The 27,877-nt window shown below is 36.1% G+C and overlaps 1 protein-coding gene across 3 annotated transcripts in view; it reads right to left on the bottom strand.

Annotated features, from left to right (window-relative positions):
• Positions 1–27,877, bottom strand: part of CNTN4 (contactin 4) — a 917,793-nt gene that overhangs the window by 778,993 nt on the left and 110,923 nt on the right. For 2 of the 3 annotated variants that reach the window (XM_032867434.1, XM_032867431.1), the window contains exon 1: positions 2,161–2,201. The exons of the other annotated variant lie outside the window; for it this stretch is intronic. The gene's annotated coding sequence lies outside the window, so the exon portion shown is untranslated. Of the gene's footprint in view, positions 1–2,160; positions 2,202–27,877 lie in introns of those variants that run through there. 3 annotated transcript variants of the gene reach the window in all.

The raw sequence follows: 27,877 nt of genomic DNA, 5'->3' as shown, positions 1-27,877 counted from the left end.
TTTGATTTACAAATGTTTAAAATATAGTTTTATCTGACACTCATGATGATAACTACTTTTTTTTAAAACGAAGTCAGTGTCTTAATAAGCTTTGCTGATTGTTATCATTTTCACGGATTAGTTATATACATTCTTCTAAACAACGAATAACTAATCTTGTATATGTAGGTCAATCCATATAAAATGGACACCATCTTACCATTTTTCACCTATACACCTAACTTTTTTTTTTTTGATTCACCTATCCAATTAAAATCATATAATAACAAAATTTCAGAGTGAGAAAAATGGCACAAGATACCTACCGGAGTCCCTAACCTGGTTCTTAAAAATCCCCTCTACTAAAAGAGAGAGGTCATTTCATATCTGCATTTGTAATGTTTGTAACAAAGAGCTTAAAATATTATATCAATGAATGGGAACACAAGGGAGTATTCAATGCAGAATAAGCCCGATACTCAAACGGATCTTTCACAGTATTTAGATACTTCCAGTATTTTTTACGAAAAAAGAAATGCCTATCTCAAGCAAATATCTAACCTCACAATATAAAAGGTATCTGAACATTATTTAGTTTTTTAAATGACCAAATTAAAAGATATGAAGCCTTATATGTAGACTAAAAATATAATGCGTTTATTTGATAACATTTTTTCATCTAAGTAGCTTGGAAGAATCAAGTGAATTATTCAAATCTAGAAAAGAAAACCACCAAGAAAATAGATATTTTAATGTTCTCCAGCCTGTAACCTATCCAGGAAGAGAGAAATCAGATAAAAGATAACCTTGAGCTAACAAGGTCATGAGGGATTCTTTCAACGTGACTCAATCCTGAGTATCCATGTCAGGTAGGACAAAAGGACACAGAGGGGAAGCCTGCCTTCTTAGATCTGCCCAGACCCCCAAATTTAAGCAAAGAAAACCACTCCCGAAATAATTGCCAAAGAATCAATTTTACTTTTCTATTGTCCTATCCCAATAAGTAAATTTATCTTACACTGCAAAATATTAGTAACAGTTTTACCAATACAAAATTATTCACCTCTAAACTTTAGCTTTTTCAAATATGAAATAAAAATGTTTTAAGGAAGAAGTAATGTAAGAAATCATATATGATTTAGACAACTAAACCATACAAATAAACTGAGCTTAGGGAAATTGAATTGCTTAATATCCCACAGCTCTTGAAAGCAAGATTTGTCTCAAAACCCTTGACTTGAGAACCACTGGCCCAAGGCTGTGATGGCCCAACATGATAGGATACCATCTGCTTTTTTATAAGTTGGTCATCTTTGCTATGGGATTGGGTGGTACATGTCTGTGTCCATGTATCTATGTGTAAGTTAGTCAGGCACTAATAAAGTGAAGACTCAATTTTATACTTACTAATAATCATTCTTAAATGGTCAGTAACCCTTTTTAAGTCTAAAGATCTTCCCCATAAACTAGTATTTTATATTTATTTGCAACTAGAACCAAAATGTAAATTGCTAAAACAACAAACTGATCATTCTCCAGTATATGATGTATATATTAAATCAGAAGATGTAACAACAGAAAACTCTGTATAAAATATAAAGGTGTTAGCTTGAGAAACAGAAGCTCATTGAGAATTCTACTGAAAACAGAGGCAACTCATCACTAAAAATGACAACATATAAAATAGTGTTTACAGGGGTAAACTGGGTTTAAAAATGCACATGTTGGCAATAATTAGAATTTAACATAACATAATAGAACTTGTATATGAAAAACACCAAAGGTTTATAGCCAAATAAATATATCAGGGAAAATTAATAAACACTGTACATACTACAATTATTTTCATAATATATTTAAGATAATTAACTTTCCTACTTTAAAAACTGAAGAATTTTAAAACACATTGGCAAATGAAATTTAATAAAAAGATTTTATTTGTAAATGAATTTTTTGGGCTACACATTACATTTAAAATCACCTATTATCTTATAGTTTATTATAAAATCCATTGCTACTGCTTTCTGTATGTATTATTTACATAAAATAGAGCTATTTACTAATTCTATAATTTAAGGAAATGTGGTCCTTATCAATAGTCATAGTCTTTGTACAATTCATAAAAAAATTTATATGCTACATTACACATACATATTTTTATTTAAAAAAAATGGTACATACCCCCAAATATGTTATTCATCTCAACTTCAATTGCTCATCACCTACAAATAAAGAAATGGACTTTAGAATAAGGCACAAACCTAGGCTTGTGTGTGTGTGTGTGTGTGTGTGTGTGTGTGTGTGTGCCTGTTTAATGTAGTCAGTTGCATTCCAGTATTGCTGGTTTTAGAATGAAATGTCTCAATGGCAGGGGTGCCTGGGTGGCTCAGTTTGTTAAGTCTCCGATACTTGATTTCAGCTCAGGTCTCAATCTGAGGGTAATAGTCATGAGTTCAAGCCCCACGGTGGGAGCCTTCCTCAAAAATAAACAAAACTGAAAAGCTGTCTGAATGGGAAGTCATGAAGTCATGCCAGAAAAAGTATCTCAGTGAATTACAGAGGATCTGATTTTATCATCATATTCTTTACACTGTGTTTATGTTACCCTGATGAGTAAGAAAATTGTCGTAAATCTATTATAAAAGCCTGTAGGCTGACCTATATTCAATACCTATAACGAAAGAGATACTACTAGTTCTGCTTAATGTACACATTATAGTAAGCATTTGATTTTCATATGAAAATTAAAAACAGTCTTCATTTAAAATTAAGGAAAAAATTTCCTAAGATCATAAAGAGCAACAATTGATACTCATTCTTTATAAACTAAATAAAAACTCACTTCTCACCATTTCTTTAAATGCACTGATGATTTTCAGATCACAATTCACTTTTAAAAACCTGAAATCTAAATTTTTAAGTCTAGATAAATTGTTCAATTATAAAAATTTTACTTGTTTTTTTAAGTAATCTCTACACTGAACATGGGGCTCGAACTCATGACCCCAAGATCAAGAGTCACATGCTCTACAACTGAGCCAGAGAGGCACCCCTACAAAATTTTAAATGGTGTGAGGCCTATCCAATATTTAAAAATGCTCCACTTTTCTTACCCTCAAAAATCTAACACTGAACCTTCCTAAATTTAAACTCCAAGAGTTACTGATAATAGTTTGGGCTTAACAAAAATTTGTATTCACATTGTTTTATCTTCAAACACTCCTTTTCTGACCTCCACACCCATGCAGCCAATTGGCTACCAGACAAACTATTTGGATACTCTAAAGGGATGTCAAATTCAATGTCTCTGAGTACAAACACATAATTTCCTATACCAATTCTCCTCCCACTCTAAATGGTCAACTTCCAGTGTTGATAGTGAATGGCACCACCATAATTCACCAGCCAGAGAGGCAGAAGTCCCTCATGCCTTTCTCTCTCACCTCTTGTAAAAGTAATCAGCCACCACTAGGTCTAGACCACTCTACCTCATACAGTTATCTATTACCATCTCTCTTCTACCTACCATTATTTCATATCCGAAACAGCAGAAAGAACCTTCTCACTGCATTTACCCAACCCCACCCCCCCATTTCAACCCTCTGAAGATGGTTCAGTGTCTTCTCATTAGTCATAAAAATGACCAAAGTTTTTAAATTGGTCGACAAATCCATCATCTACCGTTTGCCAAATATTCCCAGTATATTCCACCTTTCTCTACCTTGCTCTCTGCACTCCAGACACACTGAAGTGTTTTCATTTCTTAAAATCTGTCATGTTCCTTCCTAGTTAAGGGTGCTTATACATATCATTTCATCTGGTATGTTCTCTCCTTTAACTCATTTCCACCTATTCTTTCTGTAGATTCCCACTTAAAGTTCATCTTCTAAGAAAAGTCTGACACTCTAAGTCAGGTCTTCATAATATATTCTCACAGAACAGTATTTGCTTCTTCAAAGAATTTATCACTGATTGTCTCTGTGACGTAACTACATCCCTCACTGTAATGTAAACCAAATGAGGGTAGCATCTATGTTGCATCTCTGGTGCCTAGCAGAGAGCCTGACATATAATAGATATGAATGAGTAAAATTAAAATGAGTAAGTGAATTTAAATGATAGTTTGGGATATCTTTTTTTCTAAATGTTTTATTTATTAATTTGACAGAGGACACAGCAAGAGAGGGAACACAAGCAGGGGTGTGGGAGAGGAAGGAGCAAGCTCCCCACTGAGCAGGGAGCCCAATGTGGGGTTCAATCCCAGGACTCTGGGATCATGACCTGAGCAGAAGACAGACACTTAAGAACTAAGCCACCCAGGTGCTCCTGGTGTATCATTTCTATGTTCCATTTGTACCAAGGCATGGTGATATAAATGGAACATAAAAATGTTGTATTCTTGAGGAAAATATTTAAAATTATTCCAGGGTTCCAAAACAAGGAAGTATGGAGGCCAATAACGATGCTTATAAACTGTTAATTGCTTCCTGAAGCCTGAAACAAAATTATTTATTCCCCACATGTAATTCAATGAATAAAATTTAGAAGTGAAATATGTATAAAATAAAAGTTGTATTTCATGAATCCTTTCCATTTACAATATGCTTTCAGATAAATGTTTGACTTAATGTTCAAAGGAGAACACATATTGAGTATCTAGTGGTATTATCTCCAGTTATCAGATAAAAAAGTAGGGTAAGAGGTTTCATGTTTGGCCTGTGGTTACATTGCTAATAAGCAGCAGAATGAGACCTCTTATCTCTAACTCTTGTGTACTTCCTACTAAATTACAGAGCTTTGGCATTGATCCAGATGATGTAAACCAGACAAGTTCTCCCAATGAGACCATGTTGTAACTCTACGATGATTATGTTACCACTACACTAAATTTTCATGATAACGTATGCAATCTGTACTACTGCATAACTAAGGAAGCACTCACCCCTCAAAACTCAACTTTGCCAACCTGAACTTTCCAAACCCTTCTCCACTGAATTAAGGATTACCTCTGCATCTCCTATTGCAGTATTTCCTGCTGCATGTTTTATACCCGTTTAGTGACATCTCTGATTTAACTCAACTGTATGTGCTGGGAGCAAGAGGGCTTTCATATATGTACTCCTGCACCTAATGCAAGGTCTCTCTCACCATGGTCACTGAAACCCTGGGTGAGGAATGGGTATATGCAATAGGAAATAAATGAATTAGGCCAGGAACAAGCACAGCACTACACAGTCCTGTGACTTGTAAATCATCAATACTTAAAATCTAGTGAGACCACTATATTGAAATCTGGTTCTTAGTCAGAATAACCAATAATCAAAATACATCATGTGTTCATAATAATATGGCAAAGCTCCTCTTACTGACAAGTTAAAGATCAAAGCAAATTGCATCAAGAGGAAACATTATTTTAAAAAGATAGAATGGATCAAACATTTATAAAAACCCTTACAGGCATTAATACAAAAATAAGAAAATGATACGCAATAGGATTTATTTACTCAAAATTTTGAGATATCTGTTAAGTATTTACTGTAGCATGTTGAAAAACAGAATGAGATATTCCCTTCCTATTCAGACATTAAGGGTTCTGTATTTGTGACTGCATCAAAACTAACTTTTTATTTATTTATTTTTTTAAGATATATTAGAGAGAGGAAGAGAGAGAGAGCGGAGGGAGAAAATTTCCAAGCAGAACCCCACGAGCATGAAGAATGATGCAGGGCTATATCTCATGACCTATGAAATCAGGACCCACGAGATCAGGACCTGAGCCAATACCAAAGTTCAGACACTTAACCAACTGAGCCACCCAGGTACCCTAAAACTAAGTTCCATATTAGTTAGTTTAAAGTAAGCAGCTTTCAGGTTACCTCAGTATGTATAATCCATTACACCTCGGTAAATGTATAAATTGATAATGTTGGCTTTATTAAATCTCATGCTATTCACAATAATCACTCATTCAAACTCTATTCAAAAGACAAGTGGAATGGAGAAAAATAAATCTTTTCTGAAACATATAGACTTATGGGTCTTCTCAGCCACTTTGTTCTTCTGTTAGTTCTGAGCGAGTTGTAAGACAGCAGATCTTATCAGTATGACAGATAGGCCAAGATAAATGAAAACTCAATTTTTCCAAGTAACTATGGCCTTTTTCCCAAGCAAAAAATAAACTCAGAGCAATACTATTGAAGGCAAATGAATAGATGTTGTCAAAGCTTCAAGCAACAAGGAAGACAAGTATCTGGTCCCCTTTTAGCATAAACTTGAATCATTTATGACTAAGGCAATTGTGACTGGAAATGCAATTGGATGATTCTCTGACAGAGATAGGTGCCACTGACTAAACAGAAGAAAAGGGAAATAGAGAAAAAAATGACAAGAATAATATATTCTTTGTTAGGACGACATTCATGAAAAGATCAAGTTTCTTTCGGAGTAATTGATATAGATTAAATTTCTTTATGACAAATGCAATCAACAATGCATCTGTCTTATGCTCAGGAAAATAATTTTATTTTATAAATTTATTTTATAACTTATGAACTCCAGGTATCATACCCGTTCTCATGAGCTCTGTAAAATAACATTTAATAAATTTTCTTATCAGATATATCAGCATAAATCCCTGTCAAAGATTCCTTGGTCCAGTGTCTGGAATAAAGGCATATTTCTGAGTAGTTCTGTGTAAGGAAAGAAATCCCACAAGCTGATGAAGTTTTTAAGTCTTGGATGGATGCAAAGAAAAGATCTCTTATAATACCTATGTAGTATTGCTTTTCTTGCCAGATGGTCAGGTTGTCATTTCAGAATCTAAAAGCTACCTGGAAAATTATCACCTAAAAACAAAGAAAGCTTATTAGATAGCTCACAGAGCAAAGAATCCTATGGAATGGCTGGAACAGTGAAGAAATGTTGCCAACACTAATTTAATAAGGTGCATTGTCCATGTGATTATCTTTGTTTTTCCACATGTGCTGTGTATTTCACTTCTTGTTCAAACAGGCCATGTACAATTCTGAGAAAGAAGAATCACTAGGCTCAAATCAAGGAGTCCTAACTCTTCTAGGATCTTTCTTGGAAAAAGCACTTCCCTAGTGAGTTTTTTCATCTACGAAGTTAGAGGGGTGTGCTAGAAGACCTTCAAGTCTATGCATGAGAGAATAACTATGATTTCTAGGATGATTTTATCATACTGCTACTCCATTAAAAGATTTATTAGGGAGGTCAGTGGAAACCCATAGAAAATCATCTCCAGATTCTCAACAATTTCCCAAGCCATCTATGCCTGTCCTCAGTCACTGGAGATAATCCTTAAGTGACATTATCCCAAAGTCAAGTATTTCATGAATTGTACATGCCTAGTTCACAAAAGCTTTCTATGTAATAGTCAATGCATATAGCCATGAAAGAATGGAGAATAAAGCAAAAGTTTTTTAATCGACTACTTAAGAGGTTATGGAGAGGTCACGAGGTAAAGTTATGAGGTAGGTTTCCAGTCAAGAATGCCATCTACTGACAATAAAATACTCAATATTCATATGATTTTATTGAATGAAGAGTCAACAGCAGATTTCAGTCCTGGAGCAGTGAAGAATCTGGCATATAAAAATAAAAGCCCAACAATTCTGAGCATCCCTCCAGGGTTTTTGTGGGTATAAGTTTAATAACTGTCATGTCTCAGAAACAGTTCAGTCTAACCCCTATTTAACCTTAAAAATATAATAGTGGACAGATCTCCAGTCATGCATGGATGGTTTGAATGCTTCTAACAGGTTCCCCATAACCAACTTCTTAGGATGCAAACAGATCTCTATCAAAAGCTCTCAAACCACTTCAGAAAAAAATAAGATATTTTATAAAAATTATACTATATACCAAAGTGAAGAATCCTACATCTCCTCCTCAATTCTTCTTTTTAATTTCCACTGACAAAGCCATCTCATTTAAAACTTGCTAATCCTCTGGCAGGGCTGCTTTGAAGATGTGGAAGGTGATAAGGGCTATGATAAGGGCTCAATTTTAATTATAAGAGAAAATACAACTGAGAAACAGAATATTTTAACACCTCATGTTTTCCATCTATTGTACTGGCAAAAATCAAAATATTTACACTGTGTTGGTAAGTGCAAGGGATAAAAAAAATTCACATACCCACCATTTTTGGTGGGTGGATCCATTGGTACAAAATCTATAAAGGATTATTTATCAATATTTATGCAAAGTAATAAAGCATTTTTTTTTTACTCCTAAATATCTCCCTAAAAATTATATAGTCTAGGGTGCCTGGGTGGTTCAGTCAGTTAAACATCTGCTTTCAGCTCAGGTCATGATCTCAGGGTACTGGGATCGATCGAGTCCAGGATCGAGCTGCCTGCTCAGCAGGGAGTCTGCTTCTCCCTCTCCCTCTGTCTGCCGCTCTCTCTTTCTCTCTCTCTCTGTCACACAAATAAGTAAAACTTAAAGAAAATTATATAGTCTAGGAATATATAGTCATTGGGGCACTCTCTACTGGAAAGCTACTTAAATAATGAAGATTAAATAAAATAATGGCTTCAAGTATATAGAATAAAAAAGTATAAAAAAAGTATAGAGTAGTTAGATGATGATATGATTTAATCATTTTAGAAAACACTACAAAATTTGAGACAAGTGTTGCTTTCATTAGGTAAAAAGAAAAAACCTATGTGTATACTATACAAATCTATACCTAGAACATAATTATTTAAATGCTCTGGTAAGCCTTGCCAACTAGAGAATTTTCTTTAGAGGAATGTATAATTTATAAATAATCATTTGTATTAATTTCCTAGGAATATTTTGTTTTGAATTAATAAAATCTAAAACAGTAGAGAAAAAAACAAAAATCCTTATAATCTTAATCAAAATTAATATAATTCTATTAGGACATGATTGAATGAGTTGAAGAGTAGTTTAAAAATTTTTCCAGCATTTTCTTCTCTTTCTGTAACTAAATTACATTCTAGCCATTATCATCCATTCATTTTAGGTGAGTGACAAAAAGAAAAAAAAAAAAATGTGAAGTGAAAGCACATTCATTTGACATTAACCCAAAGTAACCAATTTGCTTCTCATGAGCCTTGGCTGTTGCTGAGGTGCATTTGTTAAATTATAGCAGCAATTTTTCCTCAGGAATCTTCTAATTTTGTTCCAATCACTGGAGTCATGTTTATGTATTTCCTTGCACAGATATACTGCTTCCTCAGAGAACTCTTGAGAATAGAAATTCTTTATCAGATGATTGAATATCAAAGAGTGAGATGACTAGCCAGTTAGGTTAAAAATATGAAAAGACATTTAAATTTAAACATAAAGGAGATCATCCGAATGACAAATTATGGGCGATGTAGAGGAATGAATTAGGAGAACTTCTTCCCTTCCTTTTATTCTCAGAGCTTCCTCATATCTAAGAACTAAATCGCAGTCGGACTAGCCTGCTGATTAGAGCTGTGCTGTCCAGTAAGGTAGCCACAGTCCAGATGTGACTACTGAGTACTTTGTCATGTAACTAGTAAAAACTGAAAATGTAGTGCAAACGGTCAATGTAAAGGATCTCATTCATAACTGTTTTAATATTGGTACTTACTGATATGAGATCTTGCCCCTCAAAACAAGGCACTGGCCAGCTTGGTATGAAAGGCTTGAGTTTTCAGCTGGGTTAACTGGACAAATCATTTAAAGCCTCTGAAACATTTTTTCTTAGCTACAGAGGGCCCACCTGTGTGACCAACAACACTGCTATGAAAATCACTTAAGGTATAGATGAGAACTCTTCAAGCCATACACATTATGACACTTTTCAAGTGGCATTAACATTTAGTTTTATCCCAACCAACAGCATCTGGAACAACTGTTTGTCATTCATCTAAATTGGAGGAGAAGTACCACACCCTTCCTGCCAATCACATTGCTGTGTACGATAGGCAGCAGCTCATTTGTCCAATCATAAGTCATACCTTGGATTATTCCACAATAATTCTTTTTCAAAGGATGCCTGGGTGGCTCAGTCTGTTAACCATCTGCCTTCAGCTCAAGTCATGATCCCAGGGTCCTGGGATGGAGCATTAGGCTTCCTGCTCAGCAGGGACACTGCTTCTCTTTCTTTCTCTCTCTGTCCCTCCCCACTGCTCTTTCCCCTTCCCCCTCAAATAAATCAATAAAATATTTTTAAAAAATAATTCTTTTCAAATCAAGTAAGTAACATATGAATCTCTCAAAAATCCTAACAATTTTAACAGTACCAGAATTAAAAGTAAACAATCTTTAGATTGAAAACAGATTCAAATTCAATGATGGTGATTTCCTCATAACAATTCTATCATATACTCACATTCATTCATCAAATATTTACAGTGTGCTCTACAATACAGCAAAGTGGACAAGATCACAAGCTTTTGAATTACAGACACTAGAGTGTTAAATTTTGGCCCCATTGAGTGTTTTATGTGGCCCTTCCAACCCTGTAATATTAGAATCAATTATTAAGACTAGCAGGATTTTTTTGGACAATTAAATGACATAATTTTAAAAATTAACTCTTAGCACATGGTACTTAATAAATTTTAGCTAAAATAATAGTATTTATTATTATTTAGTTATTGTTCTAGGCACTGAAGATACTAAAGACACAGGCTCTGCCCTCAAGGCATTATCTACACTATCATCTATGAGCTGTAGCTAAGGAAGTCTAAAAAGTAATTATTTTCCAGTATCCAGGAAGCTATATGGATCTTACAGGCTGTTATCCTAATATTTAGCCCTGTGTAATTACAGTCTTGATCCTCTGAAGGATCCGTTCAAGAAGCCTAAGGATTTTTGCAAACTAATATAGAGTTTACCTAATAGGTTTCATTTAATCAGTCTTGTCATACTGAATTTCAGAAAGCTCTTGAGGAAACAGTGGTTACCTCTTCCAGCAGGCTTAAAGTTAGCCTAAGTACTTTGTCAAATGCATTTCCTCTTGAACCACTTTTTAAGAACACACAAAACTACCATCATCACCAACTAACACAATAACCATTTACCATGATCCTCTGGTTCAGTCAGAGAGGTGAGAGACAAATAATAAAAAAAACTCAATACCTTCTTGCACCCTTCCAGAAACTTGCCTCATTAAGCTCCTACCATGAGCACTCATCAGCTTTGCCAATTCATTTTCTTCCTACAATAGCTCACAGAATAGTAACAGTTTTTAAGGAAAGCCCCTACTGGCCAATTTGGCAAGACCACTATAATAGAATTTCTCAAAAGTTGTAATAAATTGGTAATCATTTATTATGTTGTAGGGGGCAGGGAGGGAACAGAATCCAAATGGCCACAGCAGATTTTACCATCTACTATCAAAATGGAATGTCAAGTTCCCTTTGCAGATAACTGTAAATTAATACAGAATGTCAAAAGTTCCATACACTGGAATGACAGATATCAAATCTACCAACCCAGTCCTATTTAGTAACTATTAATTAGAGGATAGACGATACCATCCTACTTTCAAAAGACTAACAATGATTTTTTTTTTAATTTATTTGACAGACAGAGATCACAAGTAGGCAGAGAGGCAGGCAGAGAGAGAGAGAGAGGAGGAAGCAAACTCCCCGCCGAGCATAGAGCCCAATGTGGGGCTTGATCCAAGGACCCTGGGATCATAACCCGAGCCGAAGGCAGAGGCTTTAACCCACTGAGCCACCCAGGTGCCCCAACAATGATATTTTTAAGTAGGTCTAAATTCTAGTCATTCCTATCTACTACAAGTTGTTATAGGTGGTCTTCAAAACACAGATCTAACCAAGTAAATCACTTAATCAAAGCCTCAATGTCCTGGTCTGTAAAATGGAGGTAATTACAGCTACACTGTAGTCATTTTAGAAATATTAGAAGTAATGTATTTAAAGCACTTATCACAAAGTTATTACCACTATTGATATTGTATTTTATCAGCTAGGGCAGGCGTCTATAAACTTTTCTGTAGAGGGGCAGATGGTAAGTATTTTTAGCCTTGCAGGCCATAAAATCTGTATTAGTACAATGCAACTGCTGTCCTAACAGAAAAGCATTCACCAATAATACATAAACAACTGAGGTGTCTGTGTTCTAATGAAACTGTATCTATGGATACTGAAATTTGAATGTTATGTAGAATTATTATTCTCTTGTTTTGTTTTGTTTTTTTCCTCAACCATCTAAACAAATAAAAACCATCTCAGTTTGTGGGCAACATAAAGAACTGGAAAACCAGTTATGACCATCGGGTCATAGATTGCCAAGCCCTGGGCTAGAGGATTCTGATCTGAATTTACATAAACTGATTCTATCATTAATTGGCCAGTTAATCTTTAAGAAAAAAAAATCATTTACAACAAATTGAAAATGCTTCACATGCAAAACCATGTTATTTTCATTAACTTTAAAGTCTGTTGGGACGCCTGGGTGGCTCAGTCGTTAAGCGTCTGCCTTCAGCTCAGGTCATGATCTCAAGGTCCTGGGATTGAGTCCCGCATCGCGCTCCCTGCTCAGTGGGGAGCCTGCCTCTCTCTCTGCCCTCCCCCCGGCTTATGTGCAATCTCTCTGTCTCCCTCAAATAAATAAATAAAATCTTTAAAAACAAACAAAAACTTTAAAGTCTGTTGAACGCTTTTGGAAAAACATAATACAAGGAATCCCTGCTTTTTAAAGTTTGAGTTCCCTACATTAGTTACCTACATGAGTAGTTAAGGGCTTTTTTCATAAAAGCAAAAATCCTCTGCAGATTGCTTTTGGTTAGCAAAAACAAGTACTAACGAAGGTCTGTATAAAAGCAAAGTAGCATAACTCAAATTTTCAGGAAGTGGGGGATACTCTTTTCTTTGTGCTATTTCAGCTTACAAAAGGTTTCATTGGGCCTGTCTATTTTTGGATAGCAGGATAAACCTCTATTTTGCTTTCACTATTTAAACACCTACCATTTTGTAGAAGTTTTAGGGGTATTTCACCTCCAGTGTAAAAAGTTCAACAATGGTAGTCCAAAGCAGTGCCAACCAACTTATTTAGCATGCTTGTTAAACATATTGGTTCTTTTCCTTACCAAATTAACTGTGGTCTGTGAAACAAACATGAATCTCACAATACAAGATGCAAACACAATTTCAATAAATAGGTCTTCATTTACTCTTTAATCTCCTTTCTGCCACTGACTTAAAAACAGCTGCCAGGAAGAGATGCAAACACCGTATTTCTCCAGTTACATAATGTTAATTATAATGGAATTACACTACAAATAAAATCTTAATCATGTTGGCCACTCTCCTCTGTGTTCTTATTACTTACTCACAGACTCCCAATCCATTAAATCTGTGCTGCAGTATTAAAACGGGTGGAAATGCAGGCGAGAGAGAAGACAAATTTGGTTTGGTCAAAAGGTCAAGGGATAGTAATTTAGTTAAATAAGCAAAGTGGGGCATAATCTTTTCATCCTTTTTCTATCTTATGCCTTTAATGTTGGATTATCTGTAAAATGAACAAAGACGGTGAATATCAGGTCAGCTCTGCTGAGAATATCGAGCTGACTGACACCACCACTGAAGGATGTGCTGTTGAGGTTCTTATCAGTTGCTCTCATGACAGTAACTTAGAGTTTGGAGAAATTTACCAAGGATTCCTTATCTATCCATACTTATAACCCACCAATTTATTGACTTCTTAAACTTAATTACCATGGAAAGTGAAAACATAGGAATGCAAAGATAAATAAGCCATTGAGGTATACAAATCACAAGACAGGTTTGTTTTCCCAGTCCTGACATCAAGTTAGCACCCAAACAATTAACAAAATAGCAACACAGCCACCATTGGATAGATGTACAGATTGTTAAACATACAGGTAATAACGAAGCATAGATACATATGATAAAGCCAGACTGACTGTGTTCTGCATGCTTCCCCTATTTTTGTATTTGTAGGATTACAGATAATTTGCCTGCCATTCTAAGCCTGAATTTATCTGTAACAAGCAAATAATGATCATAGTTACCATAAAGTGTTAGAAAGATTAAAAGAGTTAACATGTGTAAAGTTTTTATATTATCTAACTGAAAGTAAGAGCTATGTAAATCATTATTAAATAAAGCAATGGCTAAAATACTTATTGACTAATACTCTATATTACTGTTTTTCTAAAACTTGCATTTTGATAGGTCACTACTATATGGCTCTTTTTAGATCTCTATAAGGAAAAAAAAAATCTAAAGAACTTAATAGCCCTATCCATGATAAATGTTTGCCAACGATAAAGGTGAAATGGAAATCTAAGGGTTGTTTGCCTCAAATACCACCAACGTCTGACATAATTAATGAAACAAAATTACAGGGCAATAGGGCACTTAGTTCTAAAGCAGCTAATAATGAAGGAGTCTTTAACCAGCAGTGTAGAAAATTTGACTCTTCCATAATAACCCTGAAAATATGCTACTTCATTAGCTCCTGCTCAGTATGTAACAAAAGTCATCATGCTCAGTATGTAACAATGGCTGCTCTCAATCCAGTGCTTTCTTTTCCTCCAAATATCCCTATGACCTACTAATTTCAAATTGCAAGGTCCTCAGAAATAAACTTGATACTATTGTTCACTGAGGTCCATGTAAGAGACCATACCACTTTGCTAACAATCATATGAAATGTCAAGATGTAGAAAAGGTAGCCCAAACTTCAACAAGTTTACCATCTATTTGGATAAACAAAATAGAACCTAAACAGGTAAGATGAAAACAGAAACACAGAATCATACATCAAGGAAGAACTAAAACAGCAAACATGGGTACAGTGCTTCAGTATCTACAATGTTTTCACCAGTGTGTTATCTCATTTTGAGATAACAAAATGAAATACCTCCATCCCACCCCAGTCCAGGAAGTAATCTCCAAGAAATAAACTGTATTATCTTGCCATTACAGATTACCACACAAAGCCTCAGGAAATTCTAAAGAACGTGGTCCAGGCCTTAAAGATGGAGGCAAAGCTGTCGTGCAGAATCCAGATCTTCATACTCACACCTAAGATTTCAAACACCAGCATACCCTTTTCTGAAAACAGAGATTCCGTAACTTCCCAGATAGAGGATGTTGGACAGTTCATGATGAGCGTTCTGAAGTGAGCATGTCGGGGCACCTGGCTGGCTCCGCTGGAAGAATATGTAACTCTTGATCACAGGGTTTTAAGTTTGATCCCCATGTTGGATGGAGAGATTACTCAAATAAAGAAAACTTTAAAAAGATGAAGAAGTGAGCATGCTCATGGGAGAGAAAGGTCACTGCAAATGGGAAATGGTGTCACCTCAGAAAGGTAAAGAACCAGGTCAATGGTTTTTGCATGGAGATTCTGGCAGTGGGGGTGGCTGTGTTGAGAAGAATAGAAAAGTCATTAGCTATTCTTCTACATTTCCTATTGGCTGTCCAGGGTTTTGAAGCAATCGCACTGAGCATCACTAAGCTAAATTTCAACTGCAAATCCTTTAATGCCAATCTATCCTGTTATCTCTCTTAAAACTCTGTTATGGCCCATACACTCAATCAATATGATTCACTGGGACCCCCAAACCAACTGCTACCCAATACTGAGCTGACAGGAAGCACTTTAGTAAATCTTAACATATTTAAACACTTATGTTAGAAGTGCTGTGCTGAAATCTCTTTTATTCCTCCTTATTTTACCTTCACAATAACCACAACTGGTCTGTCGGGGTGACCAAAACCACCCCTATAAGCAAAGACTTGCTAGAAACACAGAACTCAGGATCTAAGCTGTTCTTATGGTTAAGGAATTATTACAACCCTGTATTAGGGATATACAAGTAAATAATAAGAGGAAAAAAACCCAGATAGAATCTGTAGGAATCCATATGCAAACTTCTTTATGCTCCCCTCTCCTATGTGGTGGTCAGAGTACACTCTTCTCCCAACAATGACTATATCGATACACATGTGCAATATATCCATCCAGGGAAAACTATTAGGACTGAGCACCAGTGTCTATTCATTGGAGGGCTGGTCCATAGGTTCTCTCTGCCTAGAATCAACAAATTCTAGATTACAAGAAAGGAAGTGTTGAGCACAAACCACATTATTTGTATTAACACACTAGGCATAGTGAACAGCTCTTATCAATTAGGACATGCTTTCTATCAGTACCAGTCAAGGGTCAATCTCGCAAGCACCGCTCTTAGTTTCAGGACTGCTCTTGTAACCCTTTGCTACACATGGAGCAGTTCTTACTGTACAAAGATCAAGTAACTACAACACAGAGACATTGAGTAACTCATCTATGATCCTACAAGTTCTAAGTGCCAGTGTTTTAGTTTGACAGCTCTTTAAAAACACACAGAGACAAAGGTCTTGTCAAATGGTTTAGTTTTAAGAAAAATTTCAAGAAACAGGAGTAAAGGTGAGATGGAGAGGACTAGGATGCAGAGAAATGAGGATGGAAAGCTCACCCAAGGGTCTTTTTTTTTTTTTTTTTAAGATTTTATTTTTAAGTAATCTCAACACCCAACATGAGGCTTGAACTTACAACCCCATGATCAAGAGTCACATGCTCTACCAACTGAGCCAACCAGGCACCCTCAAGGGTGTTTTATTAATTTGGTTACCACCACGGGCAAGTGGGAATCAATCCCAATGAAACACAAAGTGAAATGAACTTTAACATTGTCCATTCAAAATAGTGAAGTGGAAAATAGTTATTTACTGGCTCTCCATTCCCTATTGGTCAAGGTGCTCAGGAACCATTAGTTTCCAATATTAGAGAAATCCTAGGGAAGAAAGCCTTCTTGTGATTTTGCAAGAAGCACAGGAGTCTAAATTTGTATCTAGACAATGCAAGATATGGCATAAAAGGTGTAAATGCCGTCTATATTAGCCCTCCAGCAATTTAACTCTCCAGCCTATACCTGGGGGTCATCAGGATTGGCTTCTGTCAGGGTCTTTTATAATGGTTTAGAATTTCATAAGGAGCTTCCAGGGATTAATGAAACCAATAATATGGACGAACATGACAGTTTAGCTACAGTTTTCATTTGGTGTAGAAGATGTTAGAGTAAAACTCCAACTCAAAAATTCTAGACGTAGCAGCATTTTTTACAAGCACATTTAAGGCCAGCAGTGGTGTATATATATAAAATTTTGCAAAAGTCTGACTCTGGCTCAGTCAAGTTTCTGTCAAATATCAGGTTTCTATTAAATAACCTGTTAAATATGGATATATATAACTGTGAGAAACATGTCTGTTGTTCAAGCCATTGAGGATAGGATTTTATTATGTTATTAAATAAATACGGCATCCCAAGTTAAGACAATAATATACCAGAGGAAGGAAACATTTTAAGAGGCAGCAGCGAAAACAAACAAAAAAAATCGAGTAGCTGTATTTGTCCAAAACCAAGTAGTAAAATATTGGTCAACTAATTTAAATGGTGTCTTGAGCATGGTGAAAACAAGAGCTTCCTGACAGGCAGAAATGAAATGGATACAAAGTATGAAATGAGTTATATATATGAAAAAAGTTATCACAGAGAAATAAATAGAGGCATGGTATGAATTTGGCAAAGCAAATTCCATTAACGTTAAGGTCTATATTTCTCAAAAATGCCATGTTTTATTGGAGAATATTTGATGGTTTAAAACCCTGCTCAAAACAACCATAAAAAAATAATGTTTAAATCAGGCTGAAATGTGAATTATGATTATGAATTCTAAGTAAATAAAGCTGATATAAATTACCTTGTCACAAATTAAAAAAACAACACCACCTTTTATTATATTTTATTTTTGATATACACTACAATTAAAACATCTTCCAAAGAACTGTGCTTCTAAACGCAGGGAGCAGTAGCGTCAAAGCTCTGGGAGAGGTAGTTTAATAAATAATTCAATAGGTACCTGGAGGCTTCTAAGTAATTTACAGGAAAATAATACATACTATAGCCTGGAAGGTTCACCATAACCCAAGTAGCAGATTTTGCTAAAGCTGTGCCAAATAACATTTTTCAGTAACCACTGAAAAAGGCATAAAGAAAAAATAAATAAATAAATGAAGTCCAGTTCACTGACAGAATATTTGACTGGTTCATGTACATTTCTAGAAGTCTTCTGTGTCACTGGGATATGAAAATTCAAAATTATCTCAGACTTGTATGTATTTTTGGAGCCCTACAAAAAAGCATTAAGCTATAGCCAAGATAGATGAAGGCCCAAAATTAGGAACTGGTTAAAATATCTATCACCAGCTCTCTTCCTTCACAGCTACTGTTAACATCAAGCTAGACATATAAAGATTAACACTCTGCCAACTCACCACCTCTGTGCATTTAGGTATTTATGGAAGATAAAATCCGCCTCACAGAAATGTGTGGAGAATTAGCTCTCTAGTATCTGCAAGCCCTTTGTAAACCTATGTGGAAGCTGAGCACAAAGTCTTATCATTTCTTTAAACATTTAACACCTTCAGCTCTAGCATTCTCTTTAACAGATGCTCCTCACATCTCACATGTCAAAGCACAGCTTCCTACAATCCCTAAAAATAGAAAACAGGATGACACATTTTGGTCCTGATAAGCAAAATTGAAGTTGCTATAGGACAATCTGATAAGCCAATCCTAGTATGATGAGAAATGGAAGGACCTCATTCATGATAGGAGAATTTAGGGAAGGAAAAGATTAAATTGGGACCAATCCTTCTTTGTTGTACATAAATACTCACTCTGCCTTTTATCAAGGGAAAGAGTCCCTTTGGCTTTATACTATAATTATGTTTATCAGAGTATATAAGGTAAAGAATTGAAGATAAGGGATTTTTAAAATTAAGGGTGCCTGGGTGGCTCAGTTGTTAAGCATCTTTCTTTGGCTCAGGTCATGATCCCAGGGTCCTGGATTCAAGCCCCACATCAGGCTCCCTGCTCAGCAGGAAGCCTGCTTTTCCCTCTCCCATTCCCCCTGCTTGTATTGCCTCTCTTGCGGTCTCTCTGTCAAATAAATAAAAATCTTTTAAAAAGGAAAAAAAAAGGAATTTTAAAAATTTAATGTCAAATATCTAAGCCAATTTACATATCCATTAATTTCTACATGGCCATACTCAGACAGGTATAAAAAAAAAAGTATTAGACTTATGTTTTAGAACAGTTATTACACAGTATATACATGTTCCCCATTTCTTTAATATAAACATACCATACTATTTGATTCTAAAAAGTACTTTTGTAAACTGACTATCTGAAACTGGTTGTATCTAAAACCGTGTTGTACTTTCAGTTTTTGTATTCTTTTCTCTCCTTGACCTCTCTCTAGAAAGCTGCGATTAAACTGATGGGATCTCCTCCTAACTATGGACACATGCCAACCTCTTTCCTGTCCACATAAATTCTGGACAAGCAATTCCATCTCCTTGTAATTTTATCCTCCTCGATCTTCACATGACTGTTTTTCTCATCCTGAGAAACTCAGCTGAAATGTTCTCTTCTAAAACTGGCATTCCCACAATACACTAATTAGTTTTTACTGACACTGTCAGCCCTTTTAACCCATTCTTCCTTCCTACCCAATCACAACATTGATTACTATCACCATATCTCTTTGTTACAGTCACATTTTTTTTTCCCAATTTGTTTGCATGGGTTATGGGTCTCCCCTATAAACCTTAAGCTCCCTGAGTGGATTATCTACATTCAATTCATTTACCATTCTCTTTCTACACCTAACATATACTAGGCACTCAAATATTTAATCAAGGACTATGTACATGTGTCTATCTTGAGATCTGGATTAGGAAAAAAGATAACGACTCCAAGATAACCTATTCTTTATGCACCGGTGTATTTTCCAAATTTTCTAAAGCAAACACCTATTTCTTGTGAAATCAAGAAAATTATTCCCTTTTCTAAGGGTGGTTTTCCCTTTATAATGCTTTTCTTGGGGCTTTGATTTTCTGATATAGTCCAGGTATTTGAGTCAAAGACAGTCATTTACTGCTTGGTCATCAGAATGTACATATTAGTCTTCTATGAAGATGTTCCCATCAGTGAAGAAGAGATTGAACTATCTGGTGGTCCTGTTAGTGATTATGACCTTCAAAGCTTACTCAAGAAAAAACAGGAGTTAAAAAATTGACAGTTTACAAAAGATTAGACCCAACAGCATGAAATCACTTCTAGAGGTGCAGGCAATCAATCTTTTTCTTAAATGGTATCAACCACAAAGTCCATAGTGGAACAAGATTAAGTTGCTTGGAACTAGACCAACCTTCAAGGCCAGGAAGGTGACAAGAGAAGGAACTTGGTCAGAAAACACACTGCCTGCAGTACCGTAACAAATAAAGGGCAAGTTTTTCCTAATACAGACAAGAAGGAAGTCAAAAGAGAGCGTTGGTGAAGGATGGGGATGAACAATCATGTCACAGAAAAGCCCAGGAGCATTCATCAAAATCCCAGAAGCAGACTAAATTCCAGGGTCTGAACTTCAACCCTTGAAATAGAAACTTTAAGAAGTCAGGCAAAGTCTTAATCCTACACCTAATGTAAAATCCTGAAGAGATGGGCTCTTGAACGGAGCATAAAGATCCACTTTTCAGAACATGGGTCCAAGTGCCTATAATATAAAAGTCTACTTATTTAAACAAAGTCACAAAGGCCAGACAAGCAATAAGCATAAAAGATACATGAGCTATAGAGTAGCGGGCTGCAGCTCTGTCAAATCTGCTGTGAAAGGGAAAGAGCTGCTCAAGAAAAGCAGCTGATGTGTATCTGTAATTTGAGGGTTTGATTCTGTCATTAAAATGGATCTAAAGTAAACACTGTAAAATATTAACATGTCCAAGGAGGTTAAGAATACACAGATAGGATATGGCTTATCTTATACAGCACTATATATAATATTTATGTCATTTTTTTAAGAATTAAAATGCTAAGAGACTATTTTCCTTTATGCAAAATTTCCTCTTTTCAACTGACCACAAAAGTTAAATGTTATCTAAGAATCTTATTAAATATTAACTCTACTGGAGAGTATACACACTGAATTTATTTACTATGTACGTACTGGAAGGCAGCATAAGCCCCTCCCCTTGGATAGACATGTTACCTTACCTAAGGCTTTGACGGTTCACAGGATCATGGACTCATTTTATGTGATTGTTCTGTTGGGCACTATGTCTTTGAGAGGAAAACTTTTATGTTGTCAATTTTGACTTTAAGAAGATTTATTATCTAATATCAACTAATAATGTCAAAATTTGGTCATTTATAATGTCCCTCTCCTTCCATTTAAGACACTGCCCGTTTACTACTATTACTACTCTTTGAAAGGAAAAAGAAAGATGGGGGAGAAGTTTGCATTGCCTCTTTCAGGGGCACCTGAGTGACTTAGTTAGGCCTCTGCCTTCAGCTCAGGTCATGATCGCTGGGTCCTGGGAAAGAGCCCCAGGTCTGACTCCCTGCTCAGGGGGGAGTCTGCTTCTCCCATTCCCTTTGCCCCTACCCTATTTGTGTGCTCTCCTGCTCTCAAATAAATAAAACCTTTAAAAATAAATAAATAAATAAAAAGCACAAAAACTCAACATTAAACAAATAGAAGGCTGAACAACTGATCATGCTTGACCACCATGACAACACCATTTAGGACTTGCCACTATAATCCACTCATTAACAGTCCAAATTGAGAAACAAACATGAATTGATCTGAAAAAGCTAAGTGTAAGATTGTTTGGGAATGTAGCAATATTCAGACTTCAACTAAATTGTTTGTTCCTGTATCCGCTTAAGCTACAGTGAACATGATTTCCATGCTCAGGAAACTTAGGAGGCTAATGTATTTAACCACATAACCTACCTCTCTAGAAGCAAACCTATTGAACAAATATGTATATTAAAAAAAAAAAAAAGTACTACTTTGCATTCATATACACCATTCAGTTTAAGCCCACATTGAAAGAGTACAAAATTTCTTTTTTTTTTAATAAATTTTTTTTTAACATATATTTTTATCCCCAGGGGTACAGGTCTGTGATTCGCCAGGTTTTCACATTTCACAGCACTCACCATAGCACATACCCTCCCCAATGTCCATAACTCCACCCCCCCTCTCCCAACCCCCCTTCCCCATCAACCATCAGTTTGTTTTGTGAGATTAAGAGTCACTTATGGTTTGTCTCCCTCCCAATCCCAACGAAAGAGTACAAAATTTCTAAGTATGAAATTCAACTGAAATATAGTAATATTTGGCCACATGGTATAATGTAATGAATCGCAGTTTGAAACAAGCCTACTGGCATTCTCTAAACTCACTTCTGAGCATGGTTGTGCCATGCCAAAGAGCCCATTCCATTGAAAAACTAAAAGAATAACCAAAGTCCATTGATGTAGTTTGTTGCTAACCACAACCTCAATTCTGTACTCTTAGCTGTGTACAATATAATACAAATAATGCAAATAATACAAAATAATAACAGAAACAAACCCTCAAGTGCTACATTTCTGTTACTTTATGCTCCCAGAGAAATAATTTCCTGTGAGAAAGACACCAACTCATTTCACCAATGTACCACTTAATGAAAAAAACAAAACTTGCTTTTTAAGGAGAAAACAGATTTGGTGACTGGCAACTGGGAAAGTTGATAGGAGCCTGGAGAACATTTGATCTGTTGGCAAGAGAAACCCTTACACTGCACTCTACCTCAGCATCAGCTAAATTTGAGAACTGGGCAACTTGAGTTTATCCATTAATGCTGATTGCTACTTCTCGGTGGAGAAACACTGCTGAAGGTACAGGTGTAGAACACATTCCAGCTTTTTTTTTTTCTAGAAAATAACACACATCTGCTCACTGTAAAGTAATTACTGAATGGTAATTAGAACTTAGCACTGGGGTTTAAATAACAAATGGTGGCATTTTTAGGACCTGGCTCAAAATGAACTGAAGTCTTAAGTCCTATGATATTGCACAAGGTTCCAGGGAGGCAAGGGGTAAAACAAGAAGAGTACCAGACTATGGGCTAGAAGGCTCAAAGTCCCTGTTCTTCATCTGACTAGCTATATCCTATCATCCCTCTGGACCTCATTTTCCTCATCCATAAAATGAGTGAGTTTAACTAAAAATACCTAAAGCTCTCAATTTCAACACTGTAACTGTCCCCTGATTTTTCAAATTATTTTAAGACAGTAATTCCAGTTAGTAAACCAGCTTCCCAACTTGTCAATCAACACCAAACATAACAAATTTATGAAGTGGTGCCAATATTGGCAAGACACCTAAAAGGTTTGAAATTGAAAAGTTAATTCTTTCATATCAGGAACAAAATTTGTATTATTTTAAGAGCTATAATGACCACAAAGATTCATAAAGATCCCCAATGGCTTGAGGATTACACTGTGAGAAAATTTCTTCTCAAAATTCTTCAACCCGAGTTACATATAGGTATCACATGGGGTCAATTTTAATAATACCGGTATTTAAGCTCCCATCTGAGATCAATTAAGTAAGAATTCCTGGAGTCAGGCTCTGTCATTACTATTATTACTATTTTTTAAGTCCCCATACAATCCTAATGTTCACAGACAAAGCCACTGTTTTAAACAAAAATAAAATTAATGAATAATGGGGCACTTTAACGGCATTTAAGAAGAGCTTTAATACAAAAAAAAGGAAAAAAAATATTTTAAAGCATCAGAATACCTATAATGTTCTAAATGTATAATGTAAAAACTTCCAGAGCGGGGGAGGGGGCGTACATCCCAACACAAACAAACAATTCTTGGATACCAGCAGGATGTCTTACAATCCAACTCAATTCTGATACCTATACCCAGGGATTAACAGGTTCCATAGGTAAAAGGCTCAGTCCTACAAAACTTGCCTCTGCCCTGCCCAAATTCAGATGCCAAATGCAAACCCAGAAAATCCAGGCTGTTATGTGTGCTACTGACTGACGAACTACAAATTGCAGGTTCCAACAATCGCCTCCAACTGAGGATGCCAATTCTAAATTCAGATTGTTACCTGTACTTCTTGCCAACCAGCTATAAATTAGAAGTTCCCACAACCTCCTCCTTCTTCAGGTTCAATTAATTTCCTAAAGAGGCTCCCAGAACTCAGAAACATTTTACTTACTGTATCATCACTCAGGAAGAGCCAGATGGAGACCAGGCACAGAGTGAGGCATGGGGAACAGGCAGGGACTGCCCATGCCCTGCAGGCGTGCCACTCACCCATCACTTCCCCTGAGTTCCCAAACCCAGAAACTGCAAATGGCTGTGTTCCTAGGCTTTTATAAGTCATGATTGCTTAAATTACTGGCACTGGTGATTGATTTAACATCCAAGCCCTCTCCCCACAGGGGATGGGGCCAGGGGCTGAAAGTTAAACCCTCTAATCACATCACGGGTTCTCCTGGCAACCAGTCCCCACCCCTAGGTGCTTCCCAAAAGTCACCTCATTAACATAACAAGAGACACCTTGGTCACTCTCAACACTTAGGAAATTCCAAGGGTTTTGGGAACTGAGAGTCAGGACCCATGGTTTATTCAGATGATCAAATATATATTTTTCATATAAATCAGAATATTGTAAATGTGTTTCAATATTTTTAACTAACAACCAAGAAAAAAATATATTTTAAATTCGATATGAAGAATTTACTAAGTTATTTTAAACTCATGAATGGTAGTTGTTACAGATAAAACTGTTATCAAACAAGTTTTGAAATGTCTTAAATATAGACATTTAATTTTATATCAAACAGGTTTTGGAATGCCTTTAATACAAAAGTTAAAACAAGAGTTGATTCTATTCTCTTCACAGAGAAGAATGGAAACAGAGCTGAGGACCTAGTAAATTAGTAAGGTTTGGGGAAAGGAAATGAGAACTAACATGTTCTTAGGCCCAGAAGGCACTTCATTGTGCCAGGACCTAGGATCCCAACTATGATGAAATGCAGCCATCATATTACATTACCCTCGAATCTGTTTCTACCCCTTCCCCATTATGGGACCCTCTTCCACTTTGTTCCACCTCCGCTTGTGTAGTTGCTGTAAACTTCATGTGAGCCCATATATTATTCCTATTTCATATCCTCCCGACATGCCACCTACCCTACAATCTCTGCACCCACTGTTAATTTCACATTTAGGTAAGTCACTATAACACATGTGGAATCTACTTCCTAAGCAGCTCCACAGGGCCTGATGATGGACTCCATACTCATAGAGGAGTTCCCCATGGGAGACCTCAAGGAGCCAGTGAGGGAATTCTCTCTCATTTCCTCCCTCTGATGAGATATTTTTCTTTAAGATTGTGTTGTTCTTGTGTACACACATCAGAAATATCTCACATGGTCCAGCCACTGTACCTGTCAAGCAATCATTCTTGATCTTAAGCAGATCATAATGCGGTGGCAACCATGATAACATCCTTCCACTGTCTCTTCTGATCTTCCTCACATCCTTATTTCTTCACTCTCTCATCTATAGGACTACACCTCCCAGTAAAATGTGAATGCTGTGTCTTAGGCTCTGTTTTTTAGGAACCCAGGATATAAGACATTGAGTTTTTCATGGTAACACTGAGGCTAACTTTCGGTTTTTAATAGGAGAAAAAAAAAATATATAAAAAATCTATTACAAAGATCACACTGACTAGGGGTGCCAGTTATTTAAGCATCTGACTCAGCAATGCTGAGTCTTGGTTTTGGCTCAGATCATGACCTCAGGGCCCTAAGATCAAGCCTGGCATTGGGGTCTGCACTCAGCACAGAGACTGCTTGAGCTTCTCTCTCCCTCTGCCCCTCCTCCTTGACACACACACTCTCTCTCTCTCCAATAAATAGATAAATCTCTCTCTACAATAAACAGATAAGTAGAAAATGGATTAGAGGGGCCAAAGTAAATGTAGGATGACCATTCAGGAAGGCTTATTTGGTGATTCAGGCAAAAAATCGTGGTAGCTGGAACTACATCAGCCAGGTACCATCACTTCCTATAGCTCTCTTCCTGTGAGGTCTCACAAAAGTGAGAATACAGTTTTTATTAACATTATGAAAAATCATATATGTAACTTTATGCATTTTTCAGCTTACATTTTCCATATAATCATAGATCATAGACGTCTTTTCATGTAGTTAAATATAGACCTAAACTATATGCATTTTATGAGCTCCATATATTCTATTGTGTGGTTACAGCATAAATTTCAACCATAATTATTAAAATAAGACTTGGATGAATAAAACGGAGTACACAGAAACAGGGAACGGGCATATTTATGCACCTCTGTAAATATTCCAGTAAAACAAACACTAAGACACACTGTGTTACGAGTCAGGAAAAGGCTAGGTTATGCTTCAATAACAATAACACTACAAAATTAAAACTCAGTGGCTTATAGAAATTTTTAGTTGTCACTTGCACTATGCATCAGACATGGAACTGCAGGGGGGCCCTGATCATCACTCTCAACAGGAACCAAAGTTGACAGAACAGCTCCCAGTTGGAGCACTGAACGTTGTCATGATAGGAGACAGAGTTAGCATAGGAAATGCCTAGGTGATTGTTAAAATGTCTCCTGAAGTTGTATTTACTATGTCTGTTTTAAGATTTCAGCATTATCAGTAGAGCTATACCAAGTTTAGTGGAGGCCCCTGCATAGAACATAAAGTCAAAAGCTCAGTATACATCTCCCTACCTAAACCTTTCATTAGGAAGATACTATGCGATTCTAAGGTAAACCACAGGAAACTAGTACACTGTACAGTCCAGTGTTGAATAAGAAGGCAGTGCTTAGAAATGTATACTTTTAGACAGATTTGGTATCACCATTATCCACTGAGATGATATTGGGTATTATTTGAATTTTAGGTCTTATTTTGTTATCTATAAAAGGAGAATAACACCCCCTTGTGGGAGAGATTGGCTGCTTGTTCACCAAACTTAATATCCTTTCCCCCAGCACACAAAGCTAGAATACATTTCCCAGACTCCCTTGCAATGAGGTATACCACATGACCAAGTTCTTGCCAATGGACTGTCGCTAAAGGGGTAGATGCCTCTTCCAGGCCTGGCTCATGTAAAATAATCTCTGCTATCCTTACCATCTCTCTCCTCTTATGTCAGATGGAACAAAGAACCCAACAAAGTACTCAGAAGCTCTGCAAAAGGGTGAGCCACAACTAGGAAGACACATTTGTATTAAACTGTCAGATGAAAGAGAAATATCTGTTGTGTGGGTAGTTGGGACTTTTGGCATTTAGCCTACACACATTATTGTACTCCCATATTAGGACACTTTTAAAGACTAATGAAAAATCAAAAGAAAATTCTTATCACAGTGTCCACAAAGACTGCATGCTAAACAACTACTATGATCCTTGTACTATTCTGGTATTTGCTAGTGATACATGAGTATTTTTTTCACTCTAGTCAATTGCAACTTGTGTAGGCACCATGAATGACCAATAAACACATTTAAAACAAAATGGGCTCCAAAAGTCATTCTTAATATCACTATCTTCGTATTAAATAAAAACACTGTCCAATAATAGTCCAAAACTAAATATGGCTTCTTCCTTCTTTTAGTAAAAACCCAGTCCTTTAAAATGTTATTTCAAGGTAAAGGAGTACTCACATTCATTGTTTCGAGAACACTGACACAGATGTATATTGATTTTTAGGTTTTATAATGAAATTTGCTTGATGTGGTTTTCTTCACAAATGAAATGAACATTGACCTGCCTGATTGCATATTGACAATGAAATCATCTTTAGATATAGAAGCCTGTGTAGATACTGTCAAAGAAAGTTAGGCATGATGAGTGGGCTCTTTTATAAGTTGACAATATTAGTTCTGACCCTAACTTTGATCTTTCCCTA

This window comes from Lontra canadensis, unplaced genomic scaffold (genome assembly GCF_010015895.1).
Source record: "Lontra canadensis isolate GAN:19392208 unplaced genomic scaffold, GSC_riverotter_1.0 scaffold34, whole genome shotgun sequence".
Lineage (NCBI taxonomy): Eukaryota > Metazoa > Chordata > Mammalia > Carnivora > Mustelidae > Lontra > Lontra canadensis.
Note: the sequence above shows the minus strand (reverse complement) of the source record. Positions and strands in the feature narration are given on the sequence as shown.